General features: G+C 38.3%; 1 protein-coding gene across 6 annotated transcripts in view; it reads right to left on the bottom strand.

Annotated features, from left to right (window-relative positions):
• Positions 1-19,498, bottom strand: part of LOC145686307 (uncharacterized) — a 1,046,376-nt gene that overhangs the window by 372,529 nt on the left and 654,349 nt on the right. The window lies entirely within an intron of this gene.

Raw genomic sequence — 19,498 nt, 5'->3', positions numbered from 1 at the left:
AAATTCGAGTCGAGACAAATTATACGAGTTAAAATATTCACACACATCAGCCAGACCATTATGACTACCTATCTAATTGTCAATATGTCCACCTTTGCACGGATAACAACGGCAACGCTTCTCTGTATTGACGCAATTATCCTTGGTAGGTCGCTGGAGAGAGTTGGCACCACATGTGCATATGCAGGTCACCTAATTCCCGTAAATTCCGGGGTGGGGGCGATGTGCCATGACGTCACGTTCAGACACATCCCAATGTGTTCGATTGAGTTCAAATCCGGCGAGTTGGGCAGCCAGCACATCACTTGGAACTCGCCCCTGTGTTCCTCGAGCAACTCCATCACACTCCTGGCCTTGTGGCATGGTGCACTACCTTGTAGAAAAAAATGCCACTACCTTTGGGAAACATGATCGTAATGAAGGGGTGTACGTAATCTGCAAGCAGTGTGCGATACGCCTCGACTGTCACGGTGTCCTCCTCGAGTTCCACTAGACACATGCATGATCACTTGAATGTTCCAAAAATAATAATTAAGATGCCGCCAGGTTATCTCCGTCTCGCAGTACAAGTGTCAAGAAGCTGTTTCCTTGGGACACGATAGATTCCCACCCTTTCATCGTCATGATGAAGGTATCGGGATTCATCAGACAGTGCAACGCTCTGCCATTGCGTCAAGGTCCAGTGGGGATGGTCACGTGTTCATTTCAGTCGTAGTTGCCTATGTCGTGGTGTTAACATTTATACATGGATGGGTCGTCGACTGCGGAGGTCCATCGTTAGGAGTGTTCGGTGCACTGTGTGTTCAGACTAGTGTTATGACGACCTGGAAAACACCGGAAATTTTGGGTAAAATAAACAGTTTTGTTATGGCTTTTTGTCCCGAGCTTGGATAAAACGGAAAATTTTCGAATATTTTATTATGTTATGCTTTCAAAATAAGAACTACTAGCAGCGTTCACCCCGCTCCGCTGGGGTCACCCCGGAACGCAATAAACTTTGTTACTTAGATAATTTTTACTTTTTCGCTTTCAAGTGATATGATAAAAACCATAGAAGATTGCAGTAAATGTTAACATTATATCGCCTGTCATTTATGTTAACCCGCCGAGTGACACGGTCATGTGGGTTGCATATAAATACGGTTAGATTTAGCTATGATGAGCTAACAAAGGATTTCTACGTTATGGACACTTGAATGGTCAATTATCTCAAGACACTGGTAATTGAAAATTAAAGTGATATGATAAAAACCATCTAGGGTCCAAATCTTAATAACCCCCCAAAAATGAAAGAAATTGGTTCAGCCGTATTAGCGTGATGAGCTAACAAAGGATTTGTACGTTCTCTTTTATATATATAGATTTTATATTTACTAGTTTAGAGTTAAGATAATTGAGTACTTATGTTCCTTGTATTAGTATAGGAAATGTTGTGCACAACTCATTTAAACACTTTAAAGTTAGCATCATGAGGAATGGAAAGAAACTAAAATATAATCCTTGTTACCTTAATTAGTACATACACATTAAAATTATCTCGAGCAATGGTATGAAGTTCCCCCTCAATGGCAGGGAAGTGTTAAAATAACGGGGCCAGAATCATTTTAGTTAATATGTTAAATCAAACATATTTTATAGAGATATCTTCCTTGTGCTATGTAAAATTTCCCGAAATTTTGAATCGATTAGAAAAAATCATTTGTTTGGAAATATTGGCAAAAACTGGTAAATATAATTTAAAAACTATTTCTTGGCTGATGCTAGTAATCTTATTCGCTGTAATATGTTTGCAGCATATATCTGCAATGTACATTCGCTAACGGAAAAATACGTAAAGCAACAGGTCTTAATTCTACTTTTTAGTTTTCTGATTTCTGATAAAATCCCTCTTTTTTCTTTGTATATTTTTCGAATAACTCAAAAAGAGATATGATCTTATTTACACATATACCACACAAGAGAGCAAATTTGAGCAGCGAAAAATATATTTAACCCATCTGCAGGACCGGGGCTAGAATAAATATGTGGCCCCTGCTGAATTCACCTAATACATTTGTGTGAAAGTACGGTAGGAAGGTTAAGGGAATATGTTTCATATTTTTCGTCATATTTTATTTTATGGCGATTATTGTATCTTCATGATTCTTTTTAGATAGACGATTAGATTTTGATAACAGTGGAGGCCTCTTTCTACCTGGAGGCCCGGTCCTTAATCCGGTCCTGGGTTGAGTATGTTAACAATGTGCTTTGCTAACAGGAAAAATACTTAAGTAACAGGTTTTAATTTTACTTTTTAGTTTTCTGATATCTGGTAAAAGTCCCTCTTTATTATTTCTATGTTTTTCGATCAACTCAAAAAGACACATGATCTTATTTACAGATACACACATATACCTCACAAGTGAGTAAATTTGAGCAGGGAGAAATATATTAAAGTGTTCAATATGTGAAACTTCCGTTTCTTATTATTACAGACTAGCCCAATAACTTGCACGGGGAGAATACGTTTCATTTTGGACATAAAGTGCACCAAAACTGTCACAAATGAACTTATAGAGCCCCAAAACTATGTATTCGACACTAGGGTGGGCCGGAACAATCGAAAGTTGATGAATCGACTTCCGATAGTGCGGTAAACTTGCCTCATGACCTCAAAACAACGTCTGCGGGATTTCAACGAAATCGGTTAATATCTTAAGGTTCCTCAGAGCTGCCAAAAATTTGAAAATTAATCAAAACACGTTTTTTAAATTTTTTTTATTTCATAAAAGTTTTACATTAAACAACTTCTGACAGCATAATGAATTCACTTTTAATAGTCTTTAGCAACAGTAAGAAAAATCACCTACGTTAGTGAATATCTTTATGTTCCTCAGAAGTGCCCAAAAACAAACAAAAAAATCACCAAAACCTACTTATTTGACAATTCAGTTCTTAACGTTCATTGTTTATTAGTTTTTAGTTTGCACTGTAGTCAGATTTGTCATCAAACTTCGGAATTGCCGCCTGACTAGCCAGTTTTGCACGAATGAATCCGTCCCTTCTCTGGGAACCACATACCATTTGGGACGCTTCTGTGACCACCTTCACACAACGCTCAACGGCCTGGATGTGGCACGGAAAGGCTGAAAATTCCCAGTCCACAACTGTTTCCTTATTTTGGATCAATGACTTGATAAAATCTTTCTCCACATTCTGCATGACTGAAGGAAAGGTAAATTTGCAGTTCATCCAGTCAATAATATTCACATAATCTGTTCCACCAAATTGATTTTAGGAACTTCAAACACTCTGATGACACTCTCCTCTTGCTCCCTTGCTTTCAGAATTCTTGTGAGACCCAACTCTCGAATGTGCGCCCTATTGTCGGTCACCATGGAGAGGGTAATGTTTACCGGATGAGCAAAGAACGCGTTTCGGGAGATGACCTTATTCACTACGTTGTTCAGATTTATTGGCAAATATCTACTGGTTTTAATGGTGTTTTAGAGATTACGGGCTCCGTCTTTGATTGAATGATTGTACTTGATTGTGAACCATCCGGGTACGTAGCACTTTATGACGAACTCTCCCAGCGTCTTCAACTGAGGTGTTGAATTCTCTGTTGCTATGTATAAACGGAGAATGCGGTTGGCTGTCGTAAATCATCGGGAGTGTGACAGGTGCCCTGGAAAACGCCTGGACAAATCGTCACTGCAAACTCCGGATTTCACTGCTTGGGAAATTTCTAGCATATATTTTTTGTCAAAGCTAAGGTCATTCGCATTGACGTTAGGTAGCTCGCAATCTATGGCTTCGTAGGTCGTTACTAACAGGCTCTGACATCCCTCCAGTTGCTGCCCAATCTCACCCCTATAGGATCGTGGACCTCTGGTTGCACCATCCAAGTGCTCAAACAAATGCCTCAACGGAAGCTCGTTTAGGTGCAGAAGGCATATCAGCCACTGAAGGGGTCTGTTAAGCTTCTCTTCCAGGCGGCGAATGATCACACCTTTCAAACCTGTGTTGATAGCCGTACCATCACAACCTACAGCCATAAGGTGTTCCAGATCGTCCCCAATATCCGCCATGTAAGCAGTTATGCTTCTGAAAATGCTATCAGGTGAGCCAGATGAGGCTGTGACGTGGCCGACATACTTCGATCCTGGCTCCTCCATAAGAGAAATGTGCTATTCCGTCTTGCTCCTCCGATATGACTTAGACTCTTCTTTCTCAATGTATATAGTTTTATCTTTCCTTTCGTCAAAGTAAAGACCTTTAACCTTAGTGTCGTTTCCAGCTTGAAGCGGACCTCTCACTTTCATCTTCTCTCTTCTAACCTTATTCTTATCGATTCCAAGTACTGCTTTACCTGGTTTCACGAGGTTTAGATCTTGCAGAACACTTGTGGTAATAGCTACCGTGGCACGGTCCGAAACGCCGAACCTGTCGCTAGCCAAAGCTGTTTTCGGCAGATGGAAGCGTATTTGTGATGTCGATGACGATATGTTTTGTATTGTGGGACTGTTCGTGCGGCTGATTGTAGCGGTGCTGACAGAAGAGCAGGCCTGGTCGTCAGTTTGCTCGCTTACTGTTAGTGCCTCAGACAGATCCATTGCCTGCATCACCTCTGAATCTGAATCGTCTTCCTGCATGTGCATAGTTTAGCATTCGAAGTCCGGCTGATCGGTAGCCTCCATTCGAAGAATGCTCTCTATCCTTATGGAATCACGGTTCCATCTGTCTTTTCTACGCTGAATCCTTTTAGTTTCATTCCTGTCCACGGAGCCAATCTTCCCTTTCCTCGCAGTCCTCTGCTCCAAAGGGAAGGTTGCTAAGGGGAGGAACCTTTTTCATTTTTTCACAAGTGCAGGTTTTGAAATACTTGCACTTGCAAGCAGCTATGTCAAAAAGTTTCCCCCCAGCTTCCCTGATGAAATCATCCAGTTTAGCGGCATATTGCGGTTTCTCATTATCACGTTTGTAGTTCTTCGTTAGTGCTTGATACTTCACGTGGAAGCCTTTAATCATCTTGATAACTCTGTCGCAGGCACGTAGCCAGGATTTCGTGAAGGGGGGGGGGGTCCGTGACATGAAATACTGTGCTCATCACAAAAGGGGCTCGATCACTTTAAACTATTTTACTGGAACATATATTGGTTCGTTTAGCCAGGATTTCGTAACGGGGGGGGGGGGGAAGACATGAAATTCTGAAGGCCCAGGAGCTCGATCAATCCAAACTACTTTACTATCAACATATATTGGTTTGTTAGGACAATAAAATGAGGATATGTTGGCAAGTATTTTAGTAACAAACTATGAAGAAATTTCGAGCAAAATAAAAAAAAGTATTGAAAAAGATTTTACAATATTTACGTCTTTCTCCTGTTTATTCAAATATAACAATTTTTCTTTCGTTATGATCTCAATTAGTATAAAAAGTACATACTGAATACTGTATTGTAAACTATCTTCTAATATAAATAAAATAAAGAGTTTGTTTGTGTGTTTGTCTGTCTGTCTGTCTTTGTGCGGCCTGGGGACCAGACGAGTGGACCGAGAGTTACCAAATTTTGGTCATGGGTGCCTTGGCCCAGGCCACAGATCAAGACGAAGCATTTTTTCAAATTTCGAAACAGTGGGGTCTCAGGGGGCGTTTACCGGAACCGGCTTGGGAACCAGACAAATTGACCGAGAGCTGCCAAATTTTAGTCGCGGATACCTTGGTCCAGGCTCCAGACCAGAGTTAAACGTTTTTGTCGAAATTCGAACCAGGGGGGTCTCAGGGAAGCGTTTACCGGGACTTGTAAAAGTAGTAGAAAATGACCGATATTTATTTATTTAACAATTACCAGATACAGCTCAGAGGCCATTTTACATTGAATATCCAATAACATGAACAATGGAAAGAATTTGGGAAGGTATCGGCCAGGGCCTGTTTAATAGGTGCCATCCCGGCATTTGCCTGGTAGGACTGAGGGAAACCCTGAAAAACCTCAGTCAGGATGGTAGGCAGCGAGATTCGAAGCCACGACCTCCCGAATGCGAAGCCAACGCTGTACCACTTGAGCTATTAGTGTCGAATAAATATTTTCGCGGTCGCTGAAATCAATTGTGAAACTCCAGTCGCATTGACTTCCAAATTCACGCTATTCGGTTCTAGGCCGGGGGTCATCGTAGGGGGGTGAGATACCAAGACATATAAAAGTAATCCAAAATGACCGATATTCGTGTCAAATCCATAATTTTCGCGGTCGCTGGAATCAATGGTGACACTTCCATTAGTGATGACTTGCTAGTATGCGGGCCGGAAGTCAGCGGGGGGTGGATACCGAGACATGTAAAAAAAATAGCCCAAAATGACCGATATTAGTATTAAATCCATAGTTTTCGCGGTCGCTGAGATCAATGGTGATACTCCCACAGGCGTTGACTTCCAAATACAGCCCCTGTTCGAGGCATGTGTATATTCAACTAGTTTTACAATATATGCGTTCCTTTCTCTGCTGAATCAAATGCTAACAGAGCTTTCTTTCAACATAATTTTTTGTTTTTATTATTCCGTCAACTACTGTTGGTTCCAAATGACAGGTTAAAGGAGCAACAGAAAATTGTCCTTGAAATAACATGTTTGATACTGCAAGGATGCGATGACGAAAAGTTATGATTAAAAATGTTCACGCTGTTACACAACTGCACTTATGTTTTCAAAAACTTGAAATCTTCCTGACTAGTAGCAAGAATTCTGAGAATTCCATAACTTTTCTTCAAAATTTCAAATTCCCTGACTCTTCCAGAATACCTCGCTTACCTCGCCACCATATTGCAAGTAATACAAATCTCCTCGTAAGAAAGAGTAAGCAAAAGCTTCCTGTAGTATTCTTTTTAATTTTTAACGCTGATCCTTCTTTTTGTCATTTCATTTTCTTTTATCGTTACTTAATTTTTCATTTCTGGTCTCGAAGGGGGGTCGGGACCCCCCGGACCCCCCCTTGGCTACGTGCCTGTCTGTCGTGACTAACAAACGGGAAGGAACACTTTTGGTGCAGTTACTCAACTTTTACTGAAACTGTTTCGGCAATAGCAGAAAAACTTGGGTCCTTCTTATTGCCTGCAGAATTTATAATGTTGAACCTCTCTTCTAAGCAACATCGCAGTACATCGACGATAGTTGTAAGTTGGCAAAATTCAAGTCGTTTGGGGGTCCGATTATAGGACACTCCATTTCGCTCCGCAATACTTTGCTTGAGTTTGGCCTAGAAATCACGGACTATGTTTGGTCTACTGGCTTGCACGTGAAGTGCACGTTAACTTGAATTTCTTAGTGTACTAAAATAACAAAACTTTTTACTCAATTCCTTGGCTTGCGTTCAAAGAAAATGGAACAGATCAATACCTTTTATTTTAATGTTGATTTAATAATTAATATCTAACTGCACTAAAATAAAAACAAAACCTTCAACCTCACATTGAACGCCACGTATTGATTGTTTCAGATATGTACGTACAACACTCTTCTCAACCGCTCGCTAAAAATTAGCAGTTCCAACTAGTTTACTTTTTACTACGTATAGTGTTGCCAACTGAACAATTGGCAATTTATCTTTAAAAAATCAGAATTTATTTTACGGGCATAATTAAAATATTATAAAGATTTTCAAATAAGTAGAATTTTGGTGAAATTTTGTCATTTTTGGCAGTTCTGAAAAACCTAAAGATATTCATTGATATAGCTGATTTTTTTTTACTGTTGCTAAAGACTATTAAAAGTGAATTTTAATTGCTGTCGGAAGTTTTTAATGTAAAATTTTTATGAAACAAAAAAATAAAAAGACGTATTTTGAATAATTTTCGAATTTTTGGCAGCTCTGAGGAACCTCAACATATTAGCCGATTTCGTTGAAATCTCGCAGACGTTGTTTTGAGGTCGTGAGGCAAGTTTACCGCACTATCGGAAGTCGATTCATCAACTTTCGATTTTTTCCTGTTCCCCCTTAGAAAAATTAAAAGGGCTGAATTTGCGGATGTAAACGGCATCTTCTGTTCACCTCAGCGACCCCGAAAAGTATGAATTGGACGGCCATTTTTGATCATTTATATATATAGTGTTTTTTCTAATAATAAAAATGCCGGTATGCTGTAACTCATGTTCAGAATGGTTAAAAGTTGGGAAGCTTAATATTACTTACTATAGCCCTGATCTTTGGAACAAACCAAAGAGCACAACGAAATTGACTTGTTCGACGATCTAGAGAGAAATTAGTGGCCACTAATAAAGGAAAAGCGTATAATCCAGGAAAAATCACAGAAATAAAACATATTTTGCAGTAATTTCGTCGTGCAAGTTCAAAAGTACGAGAATAATAATATAACAATAATAATAATAAGAAGAAGAAGTAGAAGGAGGAGGAGAAGAAGAAGAAGAAATGTTCACATTCACAGTACAGTAGTCTATTATTATTATTATTATTAACATCAATTACCCGCTTTGTTGGGTGAAATGGAGAACAAATACTAAAATGTTTCGTTACTCAGTTACTGTTTAGGATTACTAAAGTGCTCTTTGATATCGGTCATTTTCGATGTGTTTTATATGACCCCTCCCCATCCCTATGTTGTGGGCACGGCATCTGCAGTGTCATTGTTGATCTCAGCGAGCCGGAAAACTATGAATGGGGCACTGATATTGATTATTTCGATCATTTTTATAGGTCTCCCCCTCCTCCAAGTTGAGGGGCTGAATTTTGATTTAAACAGCATCAGATGTGTCACTGTTAATCTCAGCGACTCCAAAAATTATACATTCACCACTTATAGCGGTAATTTTTTGTTCTTTTATACCTGTCCCTCTTCTCATCTCTTAAGTTACACGGTCAAAGTGATATGATAGAAACGATCTCAGGTTCGAACTTCATCTAGGTTGAACGTTTGTACAAGATTGGTTTGGTGGTTCAAGAGTCATTCAGTTTTATTTAGTTTTATATATCTCCCCCTCCCATTCCCCTCCCTAAGTTCTCCCGTGAACGTTAAACGACAAAAATCATCTCAGATCTGAACCTTACCTCTGTTAAAAATTTGATCGTGATTGGCCCTTTGTTTCAGGAGTTATCAAGTTTTATTTATTCTTCTTAACCCCTCCATCTTCTCAACCGTAAGTTACATCGTCAAAGTAAATAAATAAAAACCATCTCGCGCCCAAACTTCATCCATGTTGAAAATTTATTCGAGATCGGTCGGGTGGTTCAAGAGTCATGAAGTCATAAAGACAATCACTTTCATTTTCATTTTTTTTACATATATCTCCCTCTCTCCGGTCCCTACGTTGCACCGTCAAACTGAAATGATAAAATCCATCCCAGATCCGAACCTTATATATGTTGAAAGTTTGATAAAGATCGGTCTGGTGGTTCAAGAGTTATTGCGTTTTATTCATTTTTATATATCAACCCTCCTCCTTAAACTGAGTTTTATCCTGAAAATGAGATGATAAAAAAGCTTCCAGGGATCGAACCTTATCAATGTTGAAAATTTGACCGAGATCGGTCGGGTGGTTCAAGGGATTAGGAGTCACAAACATTAGTTACTATCAATATTATAATATAGGTTATTATTATTATTATTATTATTATTATTATTATTATTATTATTATTATTATTATTATTATTATTATTATTATTATTATTTGCGTACTTTTGAACTTGCATGGCGAAATCAATCCAAAATATTTTTTTCTCTATCTTTTCCTCGATTGTATGTTTTTATTTATCAGTGGACACTAATTCCTCTCTAGGCCGTCTAATAAATCAATTCCGTTGTGCACTTTGGTGCAAATAACGTTACAGAAAGAAGCCGGTTCGTTCCAAAGATCAGGGCTAAAGTAAGTAATATTTTGCTTGTAATGTCAGATGACATGATAGTGTAGAGTTAACGTAATGGCCTTATTAATAATACAGCTATCGAACATAGGTTCAAATCCTGTTCACGCGAAAGTTAACTTTTTACAAAGTGATTGCGAAGAATCTATTTATCATACTGCACAAGCAGAATGTGGAAGCAAACGCCTGTATCATGATAGAGACGAGTCACGAATACTGGTTGGGAAAGGACAAGGGAATTACCAGGACATTCCAAAGACATCATTGATCTCCAGTATACACTTTTCATGTTTTCGTTCTCAGAAAGAAACACTACACCATTTGTTAAACAAAGTTTGGTTAGAGCAATCGGTGATGTAGTGGTAACGTGCCAGACTTCCCAATGGAAAATCTTGGTTCGACTCCCCATCAAATACTATAATTTTTCGCATAAAATAATGGCTGCAGAGATTTATCTTCTGATGGAGAACTTACAAGGCACCACTGGCGATAGTTCGAATAACGTGTGTGCGTTCTATACGACACTGTAATGATATGTATGTCTCATATTCACATTCGTCTTTCTTTCTCTCTTTCTTGACGTTTCCGTATCCTGTCTTTGCATCTTTCACTTATATCCCTCTCTCACACACACGCACTTCATGTTCCAAAGTTTAAACGTAGCAAGAGCCCAATATACCTGTTCTGGAGAATATAATTAACTGTTAACTTCCGCATCGGGTCTTCCGTGCTCTGTGGATATCATCCCCAGTCCTGGTCATCTCTGACAGAAATATTGTTTAAACGCAAGGGAATAAGTAAAATATATTTTTTATCCTTGAGGCGTAAGATTTTACAGTAATTTTAATCCTGGCTGTAAGAGCCAAACTTGAGGCGAGCCAATTTAGAATAATTAAAATTCTGGCTGTGTACGCCAAATTTGAAGCGAAACATCCTAGGCTACGGGAAGCCAGCCTGAAAAAAAAAACTATTTATCTTAAAACGTATCCGTAGCCGACGTTAAGGGAAAAGGAAAGGAAAGAAAAGAGAAAAAAATGGGGTCGCCGATATTCTTCCTTTCTTTACGCTGTAATTATAGACCAGTAAACACAACGCTACTTAACTCCAGATTCTTGTACACTAATGGCATAGTCGATGTTGAGGAAGAAGAGATAAAAAAAATCATTCAGGACAACACCATATATCAGGCAACTCTGTTTATTTAACTTTCCTTGTAGTAATGTATAATACTAGACTCTCATTAACATTTATGATCATGGATAGCTAGATTCAAAAAAAAAAATCTTTGCATTCCGTTTAAAATTCTCAAACCTTTAATGCCAACACAACTCAAAGATGAGTAACAGTAGGGGTTAAACAGTATTGTAATAACAATGAAAGAGTTGTTTACCATTTAACTAAACATTAGCACAAAATCCTCGGTAGGCTACTTCACCACAGAAAGAAAAGGAAATTTACCAATTACATTACTGCTCGTAAATATCTTATTGCAGAGAGAGAGTAGACCTACGGCTGTGTCGATTGACCTTCCCCCTTTAAGTACATAACATCTCCACTTTGTCCGCATCCAACTGCTAAGAGGACAGTTCCCTCAACATAATTTACAATTAACAGCGGCGGTAATAACAATACACACTGTAGAACATTACGGGGAATACATGACCAGCCAGTGAAATTAGACTCAACTCCCGACACTTTCGCATTGAAGTACGAGCGGTATCGTACACCCACCGTCTTAGCGCGCCTCACTGAACTAGTGAGCAACATTATAGCTAAAACATGACATGAAGACAACTCGAGGATTTAACACAGATTTTGTGGTGTGGCGACTTAATACTTGGATTGTAAACTATATATATATTTATGTAAATATTAATAGACAATACGGAATACCCGCTACTGGACAAACATGAGCTAGATGGTAGCGAGTAATACGTTATACATCTAAACAACTCTAGGAAATGATTTATTCAAAGCAAGAAAGAAACGGTGTTGATATCAGACTACCCCGCCGGCGTATGATTCGACTTACTGGATAGAGACTCACTTTCGTTTACTCGGACATGTTACTGACGAGACTCATTTTAGACAATATTATAGACATTGTGAATTGACGCAAATAATATATGAATACACTGAAAACCGAGAATTATTGAATGTATATTGTTGTTTACTTATAAACGATCTGTATCAGTAGAATGAACACATAAAGATATTAATTTGACATTAGATATTGTGATCAGAAACGATTTGGACGGATTATAAACGGTGGACAAATTTCTTTCACAACTTCCTGGACGATTTTAGTTTCTTCACGAGACGGAGTAAAGAATAATAGACATAATTACCTGGGGACAGTTACCAAAGCTTAACAAACCTTACTCCCACTTCACTAGTAGGAACACTGCAGAAACCTTGTGAAACAATGTCCCAGGGTGGCGACCGGTCCTGACGACTTCTCCAACATCTCACCATACAGCAATCATAACCTCAGCGCAGGTTGATCAAACGATGACCCCTCCTTGGTTAATAGCAAGGACATACATTCCACTACTATCTCCACCAGGTAGACAGAAGTTCGCTGCAAAGCTGCCACAACACTGTTGGTAAGTGAATAGGCGACGAATCACTCAAGAAACCAACAAAATTTGAATGAGAACCGTTTGTCCATTGGCAGTCCAGGAACGTTTAAATTCCACAGAAGCAGGTATAACCAATAACCGGTGACATGGGATGGAGTCCCTTATTAAAGAATTCGATGACACAAAATCACTCCACCCGAAGACAAGATTACACGCAATTGAATGCAGTTCAATAAGACAAACTTGAAAGGATCACTAGACTTTAACTCTCATCACAACAGTGATTAACGAGTATTGCGCCAATCCCAGTAATACGTCAGACACACACACGCCGAGCAAGTTTTAGATGAATCCTTTATAATTTCGACATATTCATTCCTCCAACATAATGTTTAACCACAGCCATACTTAAGAGGGCACTGACAATAAAAACACAATCGTTTACTGCATAATTCGCAGGAAATTTTATGTCCAAAAACACGGACAAATTATGCTTCTCACTACACCTCCGCCATGTTTTTTATTACAAAGAAGCTAAGTAAAGGGGGGGGCACGCTCCACGGCCTGCTCACTCCTGATTGGTCGCTCCATACTGCGCATCAGAGCGTAGAATGGAAACGACAACTTTAATAATAAAAAATATATGACTGAGCGGGAATAAAAATTATCTATATAAACCTTTATATACTTACGTTTATAATTAATCTCTCTGTTTAAACGAAACACAAAAATTTAAATTATTTCAAATTGTCAACGCTATTCTCAAAAGCCGCTCAACGCAGACCATAGACATACAAAGAAAAGTAGCATACTATAACTACACACACTAGTCCAATTGTCGACCATCTTGAATCCTTCATGAGAGTCGAGAATTGAGAAATATAGTAAGAAATAACATTAACTGAGAGCTAATTAAACATCTGGCTAAGAAAGGGCCCGAGAAACATTTCATATATTTAACAAATTCTCCTTTGATTGAAGAGGAAAGATAGTGAAGTTTTACCATTACTAGGTCTCCTTTTTCTAACTTAACCTCCTTTCCTGTTCGTTTCAAAGATTTCTTAGTTTTATTAGTAACTTTAGGATACAATGTAATATGACGATCTTGGGTAGGTGTCGTCTCTAGAACACCAGGCCAAGGAAAATTCTTTTTAAATGCTTCAATAGCAGAATAAGATAAAAATAGCTCTGCAGGCGTACAATCAATACTACTACATAACGAATAATTAAGGAGTTCCTGACATCGCTTCAGTACAGTACTCCACTTAGAATGATTACTATGACACTCCAAACGAATAATTCGGTTGAGTTCTTTATGGCTCCTTTCCGCCAAGCCATTCGAAGAAGGGGAATAACTAGATGTTAATATTGATTTCATATTATGCTCCTTACAATAGTCCTGCCAGAGGCGGGAAACGAACTGTGAACCTTTGTCCGAGACAATGGCATTAGGATAGGGAAACAAACAGAAATAATTCTTTTCCAACACTGAAATTATACCTTTAACATGAGCAGTCTTTAGAGGAAAGAAACAAACAAACCTAGAATAAATATCAATAATAGATAAAATATAATAATAACCATTACTAACTGGGAGCCTCCCAACGAGGTCTACCGCTAGGCGGTCGTGAGGTCGACTCGCTTCTATATGAATTTCTTCTTTAAGTATTACTTGATTGGCGAACTTTGTCTCAGCACAATCAAGACAATCTCTTATATACTGTCGAACTGACAATCTTTGTTTCTTCCAGTAAAATAAAGAACGACATAAAGACACACATTTCCTAGCTCCAAAATGACCACGTGAATGGACTATTCCGATTATTTCCTTTACTAACTTTTGAGGAATAACCAAAAGCCATTGGTTCGAATTCTTATGTTTGAAATATAACAAACCTTGACAACAAGTGACATGTTCTGGAGAACTATCCAATAAAGACCTTAACTTAATACAGAAGTCGTCATACTGCTGCTTTTCCCTGACTTTCTCCAGGTTGAAAAGAGACGAATCTTGAACAGACAAGAAATTGACATGATACTCTTCTAACTTCGAAGGCACTTCCGGTGGATTCCTACTCAATGTGTCCGCTACAAAATTTAAACGAAGATACTTTATAACAAACAACGGAATATCAAACAAATGACCCTGAATATTTAAACTAAATATCTGGACACCTTGAACTGAGGATTTTTCTGTACCGGCAAAGGCACCCAATGACAAACCAGTATATGGTCGCAATTTAGCAGATGAGAATTTTAATTTCAACTGTTTCCAAATATTCCAGTCCAAAAGGCATAAATCTGATCCACAGTCAATAGTACAGGTTAATTGGACTCCGCCAATGTTTCCTTTGACAACAGGGGAAGGAGAAAAATAATAGTCGGGCTTTTCTTTTTCTTCATCCTCCTCAACTACAAAGTTTACGTTAAATGACATAGCATTACTGCTCTCGTTATTGTTTACATCTCCAGATAATGACTCGCCCAAGACATCATAAATTTTGACGTTAGTTTCTGAATCATTATCTACGGGGACTGGAGAAATACAGCAGTCGTTTCCCCCCGTGTTCGGAAAGGACTGCAACCTTAGTTTTTCGAAGTAGATGAAGGTTGATCTTCCCTCGGATTGGAAGATGCCTCATCTCGTCTCCTATCATTATTTTGATATCTTCCATTACGTCCTCGATTTCTCCCACGATAACGGTTTCTACCATTTCCTCGATATCGATTATTATACTGATAATTATTACTATTACTGTTATTGTTATTATTTCCAGTCTGAGCATAGCTTAAAAACTCAATTTGACAGCTACTGTCAACATGCTCTGAATTACGATTAATAATTTTAGCTTGCTTAGCGAATACTTTCTTTGTCGGAGGCCTAACTTCATGTATAGAAGTATCCTCAATCCGAGATAATAATGCTACTTTACTCATTAATTCATCAACACTATTATACTGCTGAACGGACAGCAAACGCATGTCCCTAGGCGGTAAACAATTCAAAATTAATTCAACAAGTTCCGAAGTACTCGGGGTTTCACATATATTATAATAACTTTCAACTACAAACCAAACGTAGTCTAACAATGAAGCGAACTTCGTCTTATCATAGCGCAAAGATTGCAACGACTTCTTCTGTGTACGCTCTATCTGGGGCAAACAATACTGATTCTTAAAAAGACGCACAAAGTCTTGATAAGTTTTGATTTCGGGAGCTACTGAACTATACCAAGCAAACGCGGCTCGCACCATACTATGTTCTATACGTCCCGTAGTTTGTCTCCATCAGTAAGTGAATACATACTTAAACATTTCTCAAGATCCCTCAAAAACTTCCTTGGGGCTCCAGGTTTGATATCCCCAGAATACGAAGGAAAAGATTGTTAATCTTTCTGCTTAATCGCAAAAGGCAATGAATGCGGTGCTGTACCACTGAAGGTGGCAACACTGTTTCGCGGTACCGGATTATTCGGCACAATAATAGTGTGAAAAACACTGGGATCATAACTAGGCTTTAAATAGCTAGTATTAAACACTGGTGGGCTATTCCCAACATGAGAAGTGATCCCTCTCGACATTGAGCATGTGACAGTGTCAGTAGTACGAATACTATTACTTACATTATTACTGTAATAAACAGAAGAATTAACATTTGGAAAAATATTTAAAGCACTGGCAATCACTTTAGTTTCACTAGGACTAGCTGGAAACTCATATCTAATATCTGGTTCTAATTGCACAAACACAGGTTTACTTAAATAATTAACAGAATTAGTAACAGACGCATTGCATTCAGCAGACGTACTCACAATAGTATTAACAGGCAAATTATTCCTTGACTCAGAAAACGACACAAGAGAATTTTCACTAGTACAAGGGCGTTTACAGGGGACACCTTCTTTACTCAGGCTCCCGCGCTCAACTGACGTAAATTTCGGTTTCTGCAATTTATCCACTTTATTAGTTAGGGTTAACACTTCAGCAAAAAGTTTAGATTGACTAGTATTACACCCCTCTAATTCAATTTTCACTTCATCATTTTCATTTTCAAGTTTTTTTATTCTATCGAAAACAACCTTTAATGCTTTATAATGAGATTCTGTTTCCTTTTCTACAGAATCAACACGAGATTCCACAGAGTCAATACACAACTTATTATTTTCAACTTCCGTTTTCACAGTTTCTAATTGCGCTTGCAAATCCTTTTGATTAACAGTTAAAGAACTACAAAGATTTTCTATACTACCTATTCTTTCATCAATTTTGTTAATTGTAGTGGAAAGGTTATGTACATTTTCAACAATGCACTCCTGAATTCTAGCATTGTTAGCTTCGTTACTCTCTTTAACTTTCTGCTCAACGCTTTCTATTTTGCTATTAAAATTAGCATTACTTTCCTCTATTTTACTTTCTATTTTACTATTAATATTAGCATTACTTTCTTCTATCTTTCTATTAGTATTAGCATAACTTTCTTCTATCTTGCTCAATACAAGAGCGAACATTTCAGCAAGTTCACTCATCCGCTCCGTCCCTTTTTCGCTACCTTGCGGGGACTTAGGCGAAGAAAAATGTTTGGGAGGTGATTCATTCTCACGCTCCGACACTTCAGGAGAAGTATGTGCGTCACATTTAGGACAAACCCAAACAAAAGAATCTGAGCTAACAGCTTCGAAAACACTAGAAGTATCCTTTAACTTAACACAAACAAAATGTGACCATTCGTGACACCTGTCACAAGATATAGCACGTTTCTTATCAGAATCAATTTGTTCCACGGCAGCAAGAGGCTCGCTACAACAAACGCAAATAATATCATCTCCATTAGGAGGAAGATTACTCGACTCAGCCGACATCCTACTTACTTACTTAACTCTTAATAAACATAGACATATGTGAGCTCTATCCAGTATATCTCATCAACACCAACGCGACAGTCCGTATCACTCATTTCTTCCCGCATAACACGACAACAACCAAATAGTGTAACATTTTAGATAATAAAATAATCCTACAGCTGGGTCGCCAAACTTGAGGCGTAAGATTTTACAGTAATTTTAATCCTGGCTGTAAGAGCCAAACTTGAGGCGAGTCAATTTAGAATAATTAGAATTCTGGCTGTGTACGCCAAATTTGAAGCGAAACATCCTAGGCCACGGGAAGCCAGCCTGAGAAAAAAAACTATTTATCTTAAAACGTATCCGTAGCCGACGTTAAGGGAAAAGGAAAGGAAAGAAAAGAAAAAAATTTGGGTCGCCGATATTCTTCCTTTCTTTACGCTGTAATTATAGACCAGTAAACACAACGCTACTTAACTCCAGATTCTTGTACACTAATGGCATAGTCGATGTTGAGGAAGAAGAGATAAAAAAAATCATTCAGGACAACACCATATATCAGGCAACTCTGTTTATTTAACTTTCCTTGTAGTAATGTATAATACTAGACTCTCATTAACATTTATGATCATGGATAGCTAGATTCAAAAAAAAAAATCTTTGCATTCCGTTTAAAATTCTCAAACCTTTAATGCCAACACAACTCAAAGATGAGTAACAGTAGGGGTTAAACAGTATTGTAATAACAATGAAAGAGTTGTTTACCATTTAACTAAACATTAGCACAAAATCCTCGGTAGGCTACTTCATCACAGAAAAAAAAGGAAATTTACCAATTACATTACTGCTCGTAAATATCTTATTGCAGAGAGAGAGTAGACCTACGGCTGTGTCGATTGACCTTCCCCCTTTAAGTACATAACATCTCCACTTTGTCCGCATCCAACTGCTAAGAGGACAGTTCCCTCAACATAATTTACAATTAACAGCGGCGGTAATAACAATACACACTGTAGAACATTACGGGGAATACATGACCAGCCAGTGAAATTAGACTCAACTCCCGACACTTTCGCATTGAAGTACGAGCGGTATCGTACACCCACCGTCTTAGCGCGCCTCACTGAACTAGTGAGCAACATTATAGCTAAAACATGACATGAAGACAACTCGAGGATTTAACACAGATTTTGTGGTGTGGCGACTTAATACTTGGATTGTAAACTATATATATATTTATGTAAATATTAATAGACAATACGGAATACCCGCTACTGGACAAACATGAGCTAGATGGTAGCGAGTAATACGTTATACATCTAAACAACTCTAGGAAATGATTTATTCAAAGCAAGAAAGAAACGGTGTTGATATCAGACTACCCCGCCGGCGTATGATTCGACTTACTGGATAGAGACTCACTTTCGTTTACTCGGACATGTTACTGACGAGACTCATTTTAGACAATATTATAGACATTGTGAATTGACGCAAATAATATATCAATACACTGAAAACCGAGAATTATTGAATGTATATTGTTGTTTACTTATAAACGATCTGTATCAGTAGAATGAACACATAAAGATATTAATTTGACATTAGATATTGTGATCAGAAACGACTTGGACGGATTATAAACGGTGGACAAATTTCTTTCACAACTTCCTGGACGATTTCAGTTTCTTCACGAGACGGAGTAAAGAATAATAGACATAATTACCTGGGGACAGTTACCAAAGCTTAACAAACCTTACTCCCACTTCACTAGTAGGAACACTGCAGAAACCTTGTGAAACAATGTCCCAGGGTGGCGACCGGTCCTGACGACTTCTCCAACATCTCACCATACAGCAATCATAACCTCAGCGCAGGTTGATCAAACGATGACCCCTCCTTGGTTAATAGCAAGGACATACATTCCACTACTATCTCCACCAGGTAGACAGAAGTTCGCTGGAAAGCTGCCACAACACTGTTGGTAAGTGAATAGGCGACGAATCACTCAAGAAACTTCAACAAAATTTGAATGAGAACCGTTTGTCCATTGGCAGTCCAGGAACGTTTAAATTCCACAGAAGCAGGTATAACCAATAACCGGTGACATGGGATGGAGTCCCTTATTAAAGAATTCGATGACACAAAATCACTCCACCCGAAGACAAGATTACACGCAATTGAATGCAGTTCAATAAGACAAACTTGAAAGGATCACTAGAC

The sequence above is a fragment of the Thermobia domestica genome, chromosome 5 (genome assembly GCF_964235325.1).
Source record: "Thermobia domestica chromosome 5, izTheDome1.hap1.1, whole genome shotgun sequence".
Lineage (NCBI taxonomy): Eukaryota > Metazoa > Arthropoda > Insecta > Zygentoma > Lepismatidae > Thermobia > Thermobia domestica.
The sequence above is the reverse complement of the archived record's forward strand: the minus strand, read 5'-3'. Positions and strand labels throughout refer to the sequence as shown.